The following is a 6317-nucleotide window of genomic DNA, read 5'->3' as shown; positions in this document are numbered from 1 at the left end:
TTTACATGCTTCAGCTTGTTAAAGGATCTTGGACACTCCAGAGAAGAGAGACTGTTGTTACTAGACCATGGAACTATTTCTAAACTACAGTGCACGTCTTGTAATGAAGAATCATGTCACTAAATTTAACAGTGTGGCTCAACTTTTAATAGTTTTTGGACTAGAGTGGGGTTCTGTGGCACAGAGGAATAAGCTAACTCAGACAGACAATACTTGTTATGAAATTAGTTTGTGTGGTGCCAGCCTTTACTCAATTTAACAGAAACCTATTTTAATTTCAAATAGTAACATGCAAAGCAAACAGTTTGATATGATTATGAAATATTTAAAAATCTGATTTTTGAGGACCTTCAAAAAGCATGTACATCGACACTCCAGTTTTTAGGGACCAAGTGAGGTGACTGATCATAAGCCATGAGTGAGAAATGTAGAAAACACGAATCCCGCCCTGACTGAAGTTCATCAGTCAGAATGACGCACAGTGTCATACACTCCCACACACACAAACCTTTAAGTTGGTTCTCAGAGACAGATAACAGTCACTGAATCTGGCCTCTCCCCCAGCCCTGTCCAGAAAGAACTGGCTGTAGCCACCCAGAATACAAAACTGGTAAAACATTAAGTGATTAAGTAAGAGTTGCATAAAATGGCTGCATTCTCTCCCTTGACAACAGCCTCTCTGTGCCACAAACACTGCTGTGACATGGCCACATACTACTGTCAGAACAGGGGAGCGTATCAAAAAACCTTGAGTACAGTTAACACAGAACAGACTTGTGTATGTGAGAGCTTTAAAAGGGCCTTTGGTATTTTCACAGTGTTTGGAATCAGAGACAAGATCCCTGAAAATTCATAATGAACCTGCTTGGTTGGACTGAAGTCAATGTGGGACTAACTCACTCGTTGCTGAGGGTGAGCTGTACTCATCAGGTTGTACTCAGAATTAGCTTTAATTAGAACTGGCTGGTGTGTCTAGATGGTTGCACATGCTTGTTCACGCAGCCCGCAGAAGTGAGTGGAAACCATCTATTCTTAGTTTAGCACATGCTAAGCTATATATAGTGGATACTATGAATGTTTAATGCTGATTCATGCAAATGGTGTGTAGTTGTTGCCTTGAAAGACAAGGTCCCATCAGTAGCGGTGTGCTGCGTTATCTCAGACTACAGTGGATTATGTAAACCCAGTTCCATGAAGTAAGAAGTGGGAGTGGTGGGGGATGGGAAGACAGGGGGAAGCACTGCTACACAGTCACTGACTGCAGGGGGATGAGATAGAGGGGAGGGCTGCAGCATTTCACCTTCTTTTGTGTTTTCTCTCTTCTTTCTCTCTCTCTTTTTTTTTTTTTTTACAAATCTTTATTGAAGTTTAGTCCTCCACCCTCATCTCATTTTTTCTCTGTATCAGTTCATTTGTTTCTCCCAGCTACCCTAAGCTTCCAACTGAAACATCACATTTGTTGTAAAAAAATTAAAAAAAAAAATAAAAAAAAAAAAAGGGGGGGGGGGGCACTGGCAGAAGAGAGCAGAGTAATGCAGGGGGAGTATGTTTTCACTCACACTGAAACACAGCTGAGTCACTTGGTGTCATTCTGCCAGTAAAGCCCAAGGGGGGAAAGCCGCTGGGTAAGCATTAGGCCAGGTGCCTCTTGAGGTATACAGAGATATGTTTTCATCAGTCTCAGCGTCTTTTTGTTTACCAACACTGGTTAACTAATGTGTATCCTGATACTATATGTGTATAACTGTTTTCATTGGCTTCTCAGGTGTTTATCTGGCTATTCTGCATGCTTATGTTCCTTGACTCATACCTTGGTTTCATTCCAGGATTCACCATATCAATAACATTGCATTACACTCATCATGATTATTTATGTCACATCAAGAGGTGGTGCAAACTTTCTTGCAGCTCAACTTAAGTAAAACTGAAACTGTAATAACTGGCCCATAACATTTAGCAAAACAGATCTTGTCATCTTTAGCTCCCCCGTGGGATTACAATAAGCCTGTCATGAGAAATTTAAGTGTCCAGCTTGACTGTACCCCTAATTTTGACTTACAAATCAAAACACTTGTGCAATTGTGTTTTCACCATCTTAGAAATATCTCAAAAATACAATCAGTTCTGTCATTAAGGATAGTGAGATCACTGTTCACGTCTCTACCTCTTCACTTCTTGACTATTTTAAGTCTTTTGTCTTGTGTCAGTCAAAAATGTATCATTTGTCTCCAAATCATACAGAACTGAGCAGTGAGACTATTAACCAGACATCTGACCACATCTCCTGTCAGTATGTTTTAGAATTGATTTTAAGATCCTTCGGCTGACTTACAAAGCTCTGTATGGCCATGCCCCGGATTCTATCTCTGATCTGTTAAATCCTTATGAACGTGCACATAACCTGTGATCCTCTGGTAAAAGTCTTCTATTTGTTCCTGAAGTAAGATTAAAAACCAGAGGTGATAGGGCATTTGCATCTGGAGCCCCTAAACACAGGAAAGAAACTCAAGTTATCAGAGTGTGTAAGCACCTTTAAATCTCTTCTTAAAACATATTTATATCAAAAAGCTTTCTCTGATTTGATTTCATTTTATTGTTTTAAGTCTTTTCATTGATATTATGTTGTGATTTATTGCCTTGTGTGGTTTTTTGTATGTGCTTTGTAACTAATGTTTAGAAAAGAGCTCTGTAAATAAAGATTGCATTATTTTGTTTTGTATTGTTTCTCTAATGTTTTCTGCTATATACTTGTTCAAAATACAGTAAAAAATGTGTTTAAACTAAAGTTTCAGTCCCTGCAGACCTTCTTCAGACAGGAAGTGGTGAAAATGAATACTGTATTAGGATTGGGAAACTCTTCTTCAGTTCTAGTTCATACTCATATTGACACATTTGTTATCATAAAAGTTACATAAAAAGACATAAAATTAAGAATTTTTTCCTCTCTCTCTGCACTAACTTGCAGTCTATCAGTTGGTCCCCATTTAATTTAACAAATGTTTAAGAAAATATTTCAGGAAAATAAAAAGTTTTGGAGGAATCACTGTTGTGTTTTTCTAAACCTACCGTATTGCTGTGTCACTGGGTCTCTTTCTTCACATAATATAATTCTATTAGTTTCATTGCCCACCTCAATAACTTTGTGTACCCTGACTGGGTTTCATAGCTCGGTGCCCTTTACCCCTCTCTCAGTATGTCCTGTCCCCTGCTGGTGCTTACATAAGAGACTAATAAATAAAATAGAAACATAATACTTTACTCTCACCACAGGACCCTCAAACACTCACACATGACACTGGCCCAGATACTGCAGTGCAGGAACATTTCACTTGCTCAAAAGCTGACCTTAGGGTTGGTCTGTTCTATTGAAGGAACAGAGTTTAATCTGCAAACAACAAGCTGCTTTCAGCTGTCAGCTGCTCTGAACACAGATTACAACTGAGCTTTTCCAAAAACAGACACAAACACACAAAAAAGAGCAAGGTTCTGCAAATTCAGAGCCACAAAAAGTAGTTTGTCCCCTAAATGCACTGTATCTATCTACTACATTTGTCTTTGCTATCCAATTACTGTGGTGTTATATTTCATATTCCGATTGTGTTCCATTATACTACATTAAAAATATATTCTGCATCAACTTGTACCAACTGTTTATTGAAGCATTATAATTTTACACTGAGTGAAATGTTCATGCCTCAAATGACTGTACCATTGCATATGATAGAAATATTAAAGTGCCTTGTATTATTTATGGACAATTCCCGTCATAAAATTCCTGTTTTCAGTATTTTTTAAAAGTATTATTGGTACTGAGTTCATAATCCTGGTAAAATAAATTAAATTGAAATCAGTTGCACTGTATAAGTATGCAGTGTCTGATCACTGTACAGTTTGTTGACTGGCCTATCAGCAGGTCAGTGATGGGAAAGCACAGGATGCACAGTAACCAAAAGATGCACGTCTTGGACACAGAGAGATGGGGGAAGACTAGGAGGCAGAGAAACAGTGCTGAGAGAGAGGAGAGGAATGTTGTGGAAGAGGAGCAGAGGAAGGGAGAAGGCTGCTGAGGTCAGGTGTTGGCCGAGGGCTCGCCCAGTCTCTCTGGCCTGTGGTATTTCAGAGCCTGCTGCAACTCACAGAACAGTCCATTTTGCTTCTGACCTTGAGCTATCTAACCCCCCCTGCCAACACCAAGCCAAGCAGCTCTCTTTTCTCTCGCTGTGTCATTCTTGCTTTCCATCTTACTATGTTTGTCATCTACCCCCTGTCTTGATGCTACAATTCTCTAGAATCAATTAGAAATATTAGATTGTTTCTTCGTCCATGCTCACCCAGCACCATGGACAACATTTATATCCCCTGTGGGATGCTTTCTTTGGACATTAGCTTTGACTGGTTGATGAGTGATGGTCTGGTCTTTGTTGTCTTATCTTCTCTAGACTGCAGTTATGAAATCACCCTGCAGTGAACTGCTGAGTGTGCTGCTGCAGAGCAAGGGGAGCAGGTTTCTGCTGAAGCTAACGCCTTTGTCCTGCTTAAACAGGCCCCTGATGAAGTGTGTGTGTGTATACCATCCATTTGTAGTCTCCAGAAAACCTTATAACAGTTACAATCAGCCTCTTAGCTGTTTTCTCACCCTGTCGCAATCCCTCCCTCCCTCTCTGACTCTCACAAAACCCTCCATGTTTGCAGCAGCAGTGCACAATCAATGGTCAAGTCAGTTATCTTTGTCTATATAACAAAACATTCTTGCATTATGTTTGCTAACTAGGATTTTCCCCTGTGGGTTTGTAGCCTACACTGCGTTTGTGGTGTGCTTGTATTGTTCTTTTTACTGTAAATGTCTTTAATGCCTTAGGGTGATGGTTATGTAATGGCCTATACTGTAGAAAAATCAAGGAAAGCTGAAGGAAGCAGCTTTAGTCCTGATGCATGTACAACGATGTGTCTCATTGCAAATCCCAATTACCCTTGGCGGCTGACTGGAGCTCTGTTCAGCTCTGTGGTCTTGTCATCACTCCCTAAGCTCTCTGTACTTACCTTTTTTATTCTTTCCATTTTTCATTCCTCCATATACAGTATATTTGTTTTAACTTGTCATCATTCTTACCCTCATAACCCCTATGGCTGGTCAACCCCCACCCCCCACCCCACTGCTGTGTAAATAAACAGATGCCAGGGAAAGCAGAACTCTCATGTGTGCCAAACAGACTTTCCCATCTACCCGTTTTGCATGACTAAATGGATACCTCCATCAACAGAGCATCAGTTGAATTATTTCATTATTACACCTTGTGCATTAAAAAGGAGCCAAAGGCATGTATTCACACCTACACACTAATTTCATGCCTGGTGTGAGGCGACAGTATGTTCAGTCTCCTGCACTTTCAGTCTCTTTCACTGTGACATACCAGGTAAGTGCAGACGCAGAGAAAAATATTTGAACGATTTAATTGTTCAAACTGGGTCAAGACTGAATTAGAATCAGGAAAAAACACTTTGTTCAAAATTCACATTTCTTGCTAGAAGTGAAGCAACCTCAGATTTCTGTGTTTGAATGCAAAGAATCTGTCTCATTTCTTTGTTCATTGCACTCAAAATGCATTCAGAAGACTATTGTTTGTACAGAGCTTCAATGTTAAATTTTCTGTGATTGATGTTCGTTTTCTTAATATTACCTCTGTTGTACAACAGCTGTAATAGTGCTAATCAGTGTTGAATCCAGTTTGTTCTGGGCGGATGACCTGTAGATATCTGCAGGGAGTCCAACCGCTTGTAAAGCTTTTCATCTGTTAAGAGGCTTGATCTGTGAGATTACATAGCTTTGTGGTGAGATTTTCTCTTTCAGCAGCATATTAACAATAACAGCTCAGCACATTCAGACACACACACACACACACACACACACTGCAGACACGTCACTGGGAACAAAACATAAGTTGCACATAAGAAAAGGAGGGAAGGAGCTAGAAATCAACTTCCAAAGGCACAGATAGACAAGATAATGGAAAAACCTCATGACCAAAGACTTTAGCTCAGCATTTACTAAATCACGTGTAAAAATACTGCTATAAATGTAGTTCATTTTAGATTGAATGCCAGTATGAAACTATAAAACAGTGAGCATTTAAAATGTAAATAAATAAATAAATACATTAAAATTTTGAAGGCAGAGCTCGTACTTGTAATGGAGTATTTTCTGTTATGGCACTGTTAATAGAATACACATTTCACCAAAAGGGGAATGGCAAATTGATTTAGCAAATGCCTGCAGGCTTTGTTGCATATTAGGAAGCCTATTTTCTAACTTAGTCAGG

This window comes from Monopterus albus, unplaced genomic scaffold (assembly GCF_001952655.1).
Source record: "Monopterus albus unplaced genomic scaffold, M_albus_1.0 scaffold72.1, whole genome shotgun sequence".
NCBI classification, from domain to species: Eukaryota; Metazoa; Chordata; class Actinopteri; order Synbranchiformes; family Synbranchidae; genus Monopterus; species Monopterus albus.
Note: the sequence above shows the minus strand (reverse complement) of the source record.